Source organism: Lepisosteus oculatus, chromosome 6 (genome assembly GCF_040954835.1).
Source record: "Lepisosteus oculatus isolate fLepOcu1 chromosome 6, fLepOcu1.hap2, whole genome shotgun sequence".
NCBI classification, from domain to species: domain Eukaryota; kingdom Metazoa; phylum Chordata; class Actinopteri; order Semionotiformes; family Lepisosteidae; genus Lepisosteus; species Lepisosteus oculatus.
The window spans coordinates 50,155,390-50,168,059 of NC_090701.1; the positions used below are offsets into that span (position 1 = coordinate 50,155,390).

The 12,670-nt window shown below is 43.6% G+C and overlaps 1 protein-coding gene across 4 annotated transcripts in view; it reads left to right on the forward strand.

Moving 5' to 3' along the window:
• The first annotated feature begins 902 nt into the window (after nucleotides 1–902).
• chd7 (chromodomain helicase DNA binding protein 7) overlaps nucleotides 903–12,670 on the forward strand; it is a 79,659-nt gene continuing 67,891 nt past the window's right edge. The window contains exon 1 of one of the 4 annotated variants that reach the window (XM_015353643.2): nucleotides 903–1,516. The gene's annotated coding sequence lies outside the window, so the exon portion shown is untranslated. Of the gene's footprint in view, nucleotides 1,517–3,058; nucleotides 3,226–12,670 lie in introns of those variants that run through there. The other 3 variants (XM_015353642.2, XM_015353639.2, XM_015353640.2) reach the window with 3 other exon arrangements.

The following is a 12,670-nucleotide window of genomic DNA, read 5'->3' on the forward strand; positions in this document are numbered from 1 at the left end:
ATTGTCACTATATGATTATGTATTTTTTTTCAAAAACAACAACAACAACAACAACAAAACAAAATCACACAGACAGCGTCAGTGTTCATCAACGGCACAAACGACAAGTACGCGGCCTGAGTCAGAACTGTTGTTGACGTGCGAACTGGACGCGTGAATACCGGAGACGAGGAAGTTGTCATTCCAGATTCCGGTGCCCATTCTGCTTGACCATTATACTTCTTTTCAGCAACACAAATTAGAAAACGGGGGTTCCAGACGTTAATTCCCCCGCTCAGCTCGGTGCACCCGTTAAAACTGCTGCAAAGGAACATGTAGTGAATATTCAATTTCTATCGTCAGCCCGGCACCGCGGCTTGATGACAAAGATGTGAGCTGTTTTCTTAGACACTTCGACACAAAGTGGTCTGTCCTTGTTCCTGCAGGAGGAAAAGATGAGGCGATAAAATGAAATGGTGCTCCGTGGGTGCGGACTGGAGGGAGTTCACTTTTACGCAAATTTGTGGACAAGTTGTGTATCCCCCCTGACACTGTCAACCTGCAATCCACAATTTTAACACAAACTCAACTTTCTGAGCGTGTTTACCCCCTTCTTTCAGAGTTTGTATTGGCGGGCGTTGGCGTCATTCGATGTTTGACTTGTAAGCTGCGAAGCAAATGTTTTTAAGTCTGGTTTTTAAACTTCCTCATGTAATGCGGACCGAACAGCGAAGAACTTTTATTGTCGAGGGGTTTAGGAACTGTAGCATCTGCATTTTTGGGACGATGTTAACGAGCCTAAAACGGAAGGGGGGAATTCATAAAAGTTAAAATACAGCTAGAATGTAACATCTCTTTTGGACGCGTTATCTTATTTGTCTTGCCTGTATAACTTCATAAGCTCAAATTTCATAAACAGGTTCGACCAGCGACACCGTGACAAAGAGCTTTAATAACAGCAGCACTTCAAAACAGCCTTGACCTATGCGAACACAATGCCTTGTGGGACAGGAGCCAGCCAGTAGCTGACGGCGAAAGCAGGCGAGCAAGTTGCCAGAGCCCAGGAGAGCCCCTTTGCGGTCCTTGTGTCCGTGCATCTTATTATGGTAATAATAACGCCGTTGCGTCAGCGCCCGCGGGGAGGAGGAAGGGGGTTGTCATTCGCGCGCGTGCACGCGCACGCACGTGAGCGAGTCGGGGCCCCGTGAACGCGCCTCGCCAGCCTCGCCAGTTGGAAGGTGAGCCGGAGTGTCTCGAGGAAGAGGGATCGAGAGCGCGGCCGCCGGGATCGATCGGATTAAACTTGAATCGAGTGAAATTAACACAAAGAGAGAGAGAGAGAGAGAGAGAGTCGCAGAGCAACGGGACACGGAGACACCGAAACCAACACCAGCCTCGTCGGCTCGGACGTTTGTGCACACGCCAAAACAAGAAAAAGCATATTGGAACTGGAAATAACACACTGTGACCGGACTTCGTTTAAAGAGAAGAAGAAGAAGAAAACAAAAACCCTGCGAATTTGACCTGAACTAACAGGGTGAGTGAGTTTCCCCCCTCGCCTCTACACGGCGGGTCGTTGTGTTGTTTTTTTTCGTCGTTAAGAGCTTTTTTTGCTGTGCGCGAAGAGCTGAAAGGTTGAATGGGACATGGATTGAGATGACTGTTGCTATGAGCCGGGCTCGGTTCTGCAGTTGGAAAGGGCTGTTTAAGCGGGGCGAGGGGCTGATGAAAGAGCGGTGTGTGTGTGTGCGTGTGGGAAAGAGCAAAGGGTTAGTCAGGTTCGCTTTTTTTTTGTGTGTGTGCGTTGTTGTCTCTGTTAGCGCTTAAGTACACAAAAACGGCCAAAACTGTCCCTGGGAACCCAACTTACAAACCGAGCCAAGAACAGAGGGAAAAAAAGCTTCCAAACGGCAACTTTTAGAAAGGGGATGTGGTGAGACACTTTTTTTTTTTCGTTTTCAAGAAATTGCAGTCGCTGTATTTCGATTGAACGGTGTATTTTTTTTTCTCTCTCTCCGCTGCTGCTGCTGTTGTTGTTGGTTTTTTAAAGGGAGAGAAGCCGCGAAAGTGATACAATATCGCGGCTCCGGCCCCTCCGACAGCTGCTGGGGGTGGTGGTGGGGGCAGTCAGTTGTAAAAATGTTTCTTTCATGGGAGCGGAGGGTCTGGGAGAAGTTTTCCGTGGAAGCGCTCCATTCAGAAAACCCACGAGTTGAGGCAGAGAGAGCGAGTCAACTCAAGCGCAGGACATTTCAGGAAACAAAGTCGCTGCGGTCTGTCTCGGTCTCTGTCTCTGCGTGTGTTTTTTTTTTTACGAGGGGAAAATGTGAAAAGGTAGAGGAGATTTCAGCAAGTGTGGAGCCAGGCTCACTCACACACACAAACACGAGGTGGGCTTGAGTGTGAGAGTGAGTGTGAGGGAGGGCGGGGGGGGAGAGAGGTGAGTCAGTGGCCGCCGGAGGGCAACACGCCGGGGAGATTCCCTTTCCACTTCCACTCGCGATCGGGTTCACGCCGGGGAGGGAAGAGGAGGAGGAGGGGGGTGGGGGAGAGAAAGAAGCAGAAGAGATAGAGAGAGAATCCACGCGCGCACAAATAAAATCACAACACGCGTTTCAGAAAGGGGAAAAAAAACCGCTCCGTTTCACGCTCGGCAGCCATCCGGGACCTGCGTGGGGGGGACATCGGGGCGGAGAAGTGCTCCCGGGCCGGGCCGCACGGATCGGGACAGAGAGAGAGAGAGAGGTTGTCCGAGGCCAGGCGGTCACTGGGAACCGGCCCGTCTCTTTTTACTCTCTCTCTTCTCCTTCTTCCTCTTTGGGGGACGTTAACAATAAAGTAAGGTGAAGTAACCTTCCTTATCCTCTCTTCTCACCCCCCCCTCCTCCTCCTCCCATATCCTCGTCCCTCCACCACCACGCAAAAAAAAAAAAGAGTGGTCTCCACGCCGCGATCAGATCCCGTGGGAATCTCCTCTGGGGAAGAGGGATAAAAAAAAGAGAGAGTTTCCGCTGAAAACGTGCTCCGCCGGTGCTGAGCTGCGGCGGTCAGCAAGAGGCGGGAGGGGGGGGACTGGAGACGGGGAAGGGGAGCTGCGGCCAACGAGCAGCCATCATTAAATTACACTCATTTATCCTGATGGGATTAGAGAGGACGCGCTCAGCAAAACAAGAGCACGCACACACGCAGGGGGGAAAAGCACGCCGCGGGTCTGGTGCGTTTTGAGCCAGGTGGACCGCTGAAACTGTAGGTAGCGAATTCCGGGCACTTTATTTCGAGTGATTCCTCTCCTTTTTTTGTTGTTTTGTGTGTGTGTGTGTGGGGGGGGGGTATTTCGTGCCGGTGTCTTTGAGGGGTCACAGGCAGGCTTTCGCAGACAGCGTGGTTCGGCGTAACTTGTTCGGAAAACAAAAGAGTCGGGTCCCGCAGCTCCGGGAGCACCGCGGGTTTCCGAGCGCTTTCTTGCTTTTGCTTTCGTACTTTTTTTTTTAAAGCCCAGCCGCACGCCGATTCCCGTATTTTCTTCCTGTTTTTGTGTGTGTGTGTGTGCGTGCTATCTGCTAAGTTGTTATCGGAGTCTCCCCCCCCTCTCTCTCTCTTTTTCCCCCTGCTGTTGGTTTAAATGCGACTTGAGTGACCTCTGAGGAGCGGGGGAAAAAAAATCGAAATGCGAATTTTCCGCGACCTAAAATGATAGGAAAGACCTGCTCCGGGCTGTTCGAGTTAATCGGGTTTTATCTCCCCCCACCACTCACGACTTTTCCTCGTTTTCCTTCTCCGTCCCGTCACCGAGCCCCGGGTGTGAGATGGGTTTTTTCGGTACAACTTTTATATCGGCATCGAGATGTTTGGGTTTAATGGGAGGCTTTTCTTTCTCTCGAAACGATTAGACATTTCGCGGCGCGTTTTTACATTTACGTGGGAATTCCTGCCGGCGCCGAAGCACCCCCCCCCGAGTACGTGTGGCCGCACTGTTTTCGTCCCCCTCGGATACACAAAGGAAAGGCTTTCAAGTCTTAACCTAAGATGGCAGCTTTTAATTTGACTCAGGCCACTCACCGAACAAAGATGATAATGAAGAGGCTCTCGGCGAGGTGGAGCGGAGGTGTTCGTGCGGGATTTGCGCCTGTTCTCGGACGGTTCTCCATCTGAGCAGATCTGGGACGGCTGTTCCTCGGCCATCAATCCTCAGGGAAAAAAAAATAAATAATAAAAAAAAACTTTTTACCTCGTGTTTTGATCACAAACGGTAGCAGTGTATATTCACCCCCCCAAAAATTTACCACTAGGTTAAAAAAAAAGTTTTTTCTTCTTCTTTTTCGCAGGCTACTCAAAGACTGTGAAATACGAATTCGGAGTCTTACGAACAAAAGGGTTTGGAGAGCAAAACCCCGTTTTACAGGGGGCATTGTAAGCGGTTGTTACTGTTGGTGGGATGTCACTGGCCCGCACCCCTGAAGCACCGCTGCAGTGTTTTCTGTACGTGTGGATCCTCACTTCTGTACGTGTGGATCCTCACTTCTGTACGTGTGGATCCCCATTCGAGATTTTTGGTCAGCGGTTTGACTTGGCGTTGTCAGGCCTTGACATGTTGAGACAGACGTAACAGGGCGACCGGTTTAGGAAAACGGAGTAAAACAAAAAATAAATAAAAGGCATCCGTTTCGGTGAGGCTCATGTAGGCTATTAGTTTGTGGATATTCCCCCAAAGCCTTGAATTAGGGGAGCTTTTTGTTCAGGTAGCTTGTGGAATTGTAGTTTTTTGCTGGGAGATTTGAGACACTGGTTGATGATTTCGGAACAGACCCTCTGGGAGAAGGGTGGCTATCTGTGAGGGGGGCGATTGTTGAAATGTGTTAATCTCCCTTAAAATCACCGTTAACAGACTTTATTATTTTTATCTGAGGTGGTGGGGGGTATTTAGTAATTGGTATCATTCTTCAAGAGTGTTATGGTGATGTGGAACAGGTCTTTTCCTTCACAGTCTTTCTTGCTCACCCACACAAACTCAATTTTTGCAGTTAAACCAAACAAAAAAAAATGGAGTTGGGTGGGGTGGAAATCGGAAGCTCTCAGGGGAGGTTTCTTGAAAGCAGCCCCGTTTGTTCAGAAGTAGTTCCAGAAGACTTTATCCAGGTCTTTGGGGTTCTACTGCGGGCCTGGGTTATTTTGGGAGCACATGAGGCAGACTGGACACTTCTTGCTGTATGTGATTCACGGAGGAGTTACACACAATGTAGTTTACTTATTAATAACCCCCCAAATCTGAATGTGAACCTTTCTGCAGCGGCAGGTCCATATTTGGCGCCGCACCAGTGACGGGGCCCAGAATGCCTTAAGGAAAAAAAGGGAAATTGTACATTTGCTTGGACCTAAGAAGTTTTTTGAGCGTTTTTTAGAAATTCATTGTGCATGTAGTAGGGAAATTGTTTTTATGTGATTTTCTTTACTTTTCGGCCTGAATGTTTTAATGTTTTTAACATATACGTTTCTGATGGAACCTGGCCAGTGCCCCCTTGGTAGTTTTTTCGGCAGTCTGTAATACAAAGTACCATCAAGCTAGTCATGTTCTCTAATTCTTGATTATTTCCTGTGTTAGCTTCTGTTTTTTAAGTCACGCAACAAAAGTGCAGCTAAAACATTTCTTCAAGAGAGGAAAGGCTTTGTTCATTTTCTGGTGTAATGTGTGCTTATTAGGAAAACATTTCATGGGTAGTGGCCTGGTTTATTACGTTATTTTTCATGTTAGATACAGTATTTGCCGTTTGGCCAGCAGTTACCTCGATATAAGTACTACAGTATCCACAGCGATTCTTAACCTTAATTTTGAAGGGATTTGTGGCTTTAGTCAAAAGGCGTAATTCAGTTTAAATGCAGAAAAGATTTTGCTGTCCGGATAAGTGGATATTTCCATGCAGGCCCTGTGTTAAATACATTTAGACCATGCTTCTGTTGCCGTTGTGTCTGAAGGTCACAATTTTAAAACCTGCCCTCAGGGAGAGGCGTAAGGTTGTTCTGGAGAGAAGTGTGGTGTCTACCTAGATTTGGAGAGGAGGCATGGATGCTTGTGGAGATGGGTCTCGGAGTTGGTTCGTCTCTGCTTCAAGGTTAAGTTTCCATCTTGAATCTGACCGGGCCGGTTTCGTTCCGAAGTCTCGACGGCGTTTGGCAGCAGGTGGCTGTGAAAGATCCAAGCAGCCTAGGAAAGTTCCCGGTTTGTTCTAATGTACATGTGACAAAAAATCTATATGTATTTACTCATTTTATTTAAGCAAAGGGTCCTTATTATCTGGAGATACCTACCTCATTTCTCAAGTTATTCAGCCATGTGTGAGCAGGTTCATGTTAATAGAATTGAAGAAAAGCTTGTGCACCTTTTGCTGAATTTCAGCATTTCAAAAATGTTTAGTTGTGGTTTGAAAGCTGAAAAGTGAGAGCATTCACATTTGATAATGTAAAAGTTACAATCCGAATAATTGTACATTGAATTATTAAAGCCAAACATATATATTATTCCAAAACGATTCTAAAGTATTTCAATAATGACTGTCAAAACCATGAGGATTTTGGAAGAGGCACCGGTGCTCACATAATTTGGGAGTAGATTTCTGAAGAAAATTGCTTGTACCTACCTCTGACTCAGTAATGTATTTGTTTGTTTGATGGAAACTTCTGGAAAATGCTCTAAAGCATGACCACAAATTCAGACCGTCCTATTACAAATCTGGTGTTGCCACCATTAGGACTTGGTGAAGTATTCATGTATTTTATAGCAGTTATGTCTGTAATAATTCATTCAGAAGACCATAGGAGGGATTCTGATATCTTAATATTCAAAAGTATCGATTAGAGACAAGTGAATGTTGAAATTTTAAAGTACAATTTTTTTTTTCTGTCGGCACATTAATGTGACTCCCAGTGCATGATGGTGACACTCGTGCTGTTGATGGGTGAGATTTAGTAAGTGCTTTGCTTTCCAGTATTTGCTTAAATACAGTGCCAGGATCTGGAAGTGAAAAAGAGAGAAGCTGGGCTGCAGGGCTCTCACTAGGATAGATTAGTTCATGTTCCATTTAATGTTTTGCAAGCTGTACTGCCTATTGTGGAAGTTCACGTAGAGCCAAATTCCTGCTTGTCGACAGCTACAAAATGCTTTTAAATCGCTCGTGGTAACTATTAAAATGTACCTCTCGCTGCCCTCTTTTTTTTGGCCGAGTGCGTAGCAGTTGAATGATGCGGGAGACGGATATTCCAGCTGTTGAATCGGTATCTGAGAGGGGAAACCGGCGTCCTGCTCCCAGCGCTGCACGCACTCAGCTCCGAAGCTCCAGAACTGAGAAGTGTATTCCAGCGATACGTGCGCCGTGGAACTTCGGCTCGTTGCATGAGTGCTCTTATAACTTTACATAGGGAGTAGCTCCTTTTCCAGACAGGGACTCTGGGCTGAAAATCCACACAGGTGTTCAGCAGATTGAATTTACATTTCCATGGCACTGTTGAAGGCTGTGCAGGTGTTAAGCATCACCTGCCCACAAGAGTTTCCTACTGCTCTTGAGGTTTTAATTTGGGGGTATTTAATCATTGGGATAGGGCACAAAGCAGAGATTTTTCTTACCCTTCCACAGGTCCCTGTTTACTTTATATTTGATGCCTCTTCTCCTCAAGATGGGTTGAAAGGCGTTTGTGTTTGAGTCTGTTTTGCATTGATCCTGAAATATTGAAATTATAGCATGTAGCACTGAATTATGAATTTGCTCAGATTGTTTCAGAACTGGTATATCCTATTAAACGTACAGGTGCATGAAACACAAGACCCATGCTGGGTGATTATGGAGCTAGAACATTAGTCACTCCACCTCGGTTCCCTTGTGTTGATTGTATAGTACACACTTTGCATACTGGAGGGTAATGTTTGCTTTGTTGAATGTTCTGGTTTACTTTTCATTGCAAGTTGAAGCTTTTTTCCCCACATAGATCCATACTCCAGCATGGTAAAGCCAGTATGGCTTTCAAAATAGCCGTTTCCTGTATACATAACAGTCTGATGTTAGGTTTGTAGAAATGGTTTTTATTTTCTGTGGGGGGTGGTACCTACACACCAGAAACTGTGAACAAGAAGTGTGTTCAGGCAATTATAAAACAAACCCCCCAATAAACCCTGTTTTTTAACCTTTAACATGAATGCTTCTGTTTAAAATAAACTATTGTTTAAAATGCATGCCGACCTTGGTAACTTTAGTCTCTTAAGATGTAAGCATTGCTAACGAATTCGATATGATCAATTTAAGAAGCTTATTAAAGATGTAGAGAAAATGCGGGACAGTCACAGCAAAGGCATAGAATTATGTTTATGTTCAACATTGTAGGTTAATTACTGTCCAGTACATAATATTTTTTCATGAGAAGTGGTTTTAAGCAATTTTTGATGCACAGTTGACTCTAGAAAGCTTACATTCTCTTCTAATATAGTCTCCATGATTCTTACTCTCCCTGCTCTTTGCTCAGTCTGATCTAGTGAAAACAGCTGATGGGTTAGATCAGGGGGCTTAATGTGAAATATGGGATCTAATTATTAATGGAAGATTTCTGAAAGTATTTTTCTACCTGTTTTTTTAACCTTTTTTCTGTTCTGTTCTTAAGCAGTGAAATAGGTTTGCCACCTGTCGAGGTCATTTTTTGTTTCTAATAAAACAATTGTAGTATATTTGTGGGTGTTGAAGGCCAGCTACAGGTAAAAATATTTTCCTGGTATAGTAAATATGACTTTTTCCAGGATAAAACGATTTGTTGCTGCAGTACTGTTAGTCCCAAAACTGCTGAAAATGCTCCGATAGCTGTTTTTGCCAACAACATGCAAGCTCTCTCATATGCTGGCTCATTTGTGATTATTGTAATATGACTAAACTGGACTTGAGCAAGAATGTCAGGATTTTAGCCACTTGCATTTAAGTCTTTTATACATTAGTGCCAAACAATGTGTGGCTTTGTGGTTTTGATTTACCTGGATAGTTGTTTTAAAGAGCTACAGTGAAACTGTTGTAAAGAATCTAATGGTGTTGATATTGGGTCAGGTTGTGTGTGTGGAGCAGTGAAGATTTCCCTATGTACAGTGCACTCCAAATTAATTCATATCCCTGATGAAGATGTTTACAGAAGGAATAGTTTTTTGCCTAAATTCTAAGTTGTGTACAGTAATCTTAGTCGCATTGGTGCGGAGCAAAGTCATATAAAGTCGAAGCACAAGGTTCACAATTTATTCTATTTACGTACATATTCAAATAAGGTCCTGGCTCTTCATAGGGAAAATGTATGAATATTCCTCCATGTGGAGTTGCTCTTTAGACCCTTCGGTTTGAATTTGCAAACTGCCACCTTGAGCTTCGATGACAGGTGTTTGGGATTAGGTCTGGAGATTGCGATGGCCAGTCAAGAACATTTATTTTGTGTGCCGTGAACCAGTACCTTTTTCACTTTGGATCATTGTCATGCTAGAGTGTGCATTTTCGACCAAGCTTGAGCTTGTTGGCAGAAAACTAGATGTTTGGCACAAATGGTCTCCTCTACGTGTTGGAGTTCCTGATTTCCCCTTTCTTGTCAAGGGCTTCAGATCCCATAAATGCAAAGCATAATAGACCTCTTCCACAGTATTTCACAATTATCATGAGTGTTTTCTCAACATGAGCTTTTGTCTTTTTTTACGCCAAACATAATGCTGATAAGCATGTCAAATGCTCCTTTTTCATTACATCTGGCCATAGGATGATTTCAAATGTCATTTAAATGTCAAATGTTTGGCAAATGTGAGTTGCCTCTTTTTGTGATCTGGTCTCAGAAGAGGCCTTTTCTTTGCAACCCACCTATGAATTCCACATTTATGGCTGGTGATTCTGCATGGTAGCTTTCCACATGTTATTTACCGAAGATACCATTGTGTACTGGAGATCTTAAACTATACTCTTTTGGGTTCATGCTTGCTTCACAGCCTGTGAAGGCAAGAGGCCACTATACCAGTATCCTTAAATATCTTTAAATGGATTTTACAGTGGAAAGTGATAGATTCAACATTTAATGATTTTTATTATAGCTATCCCTTAACCTGTGCAGTTCAGTGACCATTTGCCTGCAGTCTGCAAAGAGCTCTCTAACCTTAATCATGAAGATGCATGTTACTACTGAATGCTTTCCATGTATTATGTCTTTTTATACCCCAGGGAAGCAAGAAACATTGAGACATCTGTAGAATTCCAGAGGCTTCCATAACACTCCCAAAAAGCAGACTGTTACTGTAGATTTGTTTGAATATTATGTAAGGGAATACTGAAAGGTGTGAATAATATGACCCCCTTGTTTTGTGGAATTCCGTTAATGAGAAATAACTTTCATCTGTGCAGTGCTATTAGGATTATGGTATCGCGTTATTAGAATTTAAGTGAGACGCATTATCCCATCTGCAACTCATGTACACCCACTGTTTGGGTTACTTCAGGGTTTGGTTCTGCAAGTCTTAATGTAACCCGGATGTTATGTGGATTGGAAATGACCCGTTCTTAGCTGTGAACATGAACGTGCATACAGAATTCCTGCTCGTGACGTTGGGCCGGTCCTCATTCTCCCCAGCTGTGTCCATGAGTGAAGGAGGGGGGACAGGAGGGCAGAACAGGAGGCTCACCAGTTTATTAACCATGAAGGGACAATGGGTACCATGGGGTGGGGTAGAACAAGACAAAACTTTCGTTTGTCCCCCAGTATGATGGGGGGAATGATGGATGAACAAAATTCTACAATTAGAATAACTAAACACCAAATATAAAGTACAAATGCAGTTGCGTACACTGGAATGACCTTCAGCGAATTTATACTCTTCATGTCACTGCCCTACACCTTGCTGTACAGTCATCAAACACAGAATACACAGAATAAAATCATCTGGGTGTTTCCTTGACCTGGTTGCATTATGGATTACTCACAGGGAAAAGACACAAGATGTGCACATTCCCACACAAGCCTGAACTGAATGCAAAGCGTAAAACAGAATATGTGGGCTTCAGTCTGGTTTTGCTTTCACCTTAAACAGTCATACTACCTAGAAAATATTAGTATGGGAACATTTTTAGACGTTTTTATGTTCACTCGAATTTGCATTGGTTGAGTGTTGTGTAATCTGGAGAGAAGATGTTTAATGTTGTTTTACCATTTCTTCGGGAGTGTGAGTACATCTGATGGGATTGTGTATTATGTGTTATACGAATATAAAGTTAACTGGCTTGTTGGTAAATGTTGCTTAGATTCCCAGGCGTGATTGAATTCCATTGAGTGTTTATTGTAAAGTCCCATAATTGAAATTTTGGGTTGTCATGTATGTTATCAGTCATACATGACTGGCAGATGGCCTCTCCTGCCATTTTCAGCTGGCTGATAGCGTCCAGAGAATAAACCCAAGGGGGCAGTCTAGAGTTAGACCAAACCTGCGGGTCTCGGGGAGGTGAGAGGAAATCAGAGTGGCCAACAAAAACCTTTCTTGTGGTTTTGCCACAGAGTGGGGGTGGGGATCTCCTATAATTTCTCTGTGTGTTCTTCTCTGAGCCTGTTCCTCTTCAGCCATGTCGATGGAGTCGGTGCATTGTGTGTGGCTGTCAAAAAATTCAGAAATTTCCCAACTAGGATTATCAGGAATGTCTGCGTTTGTGATATTGTACTGCTGACAGTTTCATCCCGACCTCAAAGCTGAAATTGCATTTTTTGTGGTTGTAGCTCTTGTGTTTTTACCTTGTTTATGGAGATTATCAAAGGTCCTGTAAAATACCAAGGCAAGGAATGTTGCAAAATCTTGACAAAGGACTTCCTAGGTTTTATAACTGTGACCTCCATGTTTTTCCCTTACTAATTAAGTGCTGTATTGTGCTTACATAGATATGGAGCTATGACCCTTATGGGAAAATTCTTGAGATAAAAGGTTTCCCGGAGAAGCCATAGTAAATGTTCTCCAGTTGTCCACCACAGCAGGAAGTAACCCAGATTTGGGTTTGGCCCGAGTCAGTTAGAAGCATGTGTTGGAACATTTTATTGATCTATGTTAATTCTTAATTATTAAAAGAAGATAAAGCAAATATGGGTAAAGATTAGTAATGTCTGGAATGAGCCCCTGATCTCATTAGTCAGCAACGGCTGATTTTATAGAAAAGATCTAATTAGAAAAAAATGCAGATACAGCCTTTCATATTCTTAAACAAAAGACTGCATTCAAGTGAATAATCGTGGGTGGAATCGGTCTGGATAGTTTTTGGTGTCTGTTTCCTATTCCAGATTAATCACATTCACCTAACCCTCAAAAAGACAGTAGCGAATCACTTAGCATTTGCAGTGAGAGAAATTGCCTAAAACCAGCAAGCCATGTGGTAAATCTTGCAAAGTAAATTCTGGGATAAGCATCGTGAGCCAAAGTTAAACTCTTAAAGATTTATGATGACGTGAAATGGACTGAATTAATAGCCTTTGGACGTTGCTGTACTTGTGTGCGTTCACACTGTAGTGCTGAGCACAGGGTGCTGTTTTTTGGATTGCTGTGTTGAAGCTTTAGTTTTCATTCCAAGATTAGTTTTTATAAGTTCTAGTTCATATTCATTCAGATGAATACTTTGGAAAGCTGTCTGTATATAGAAATTGTGAATGACATAGTGTTAGAATGTTTTTC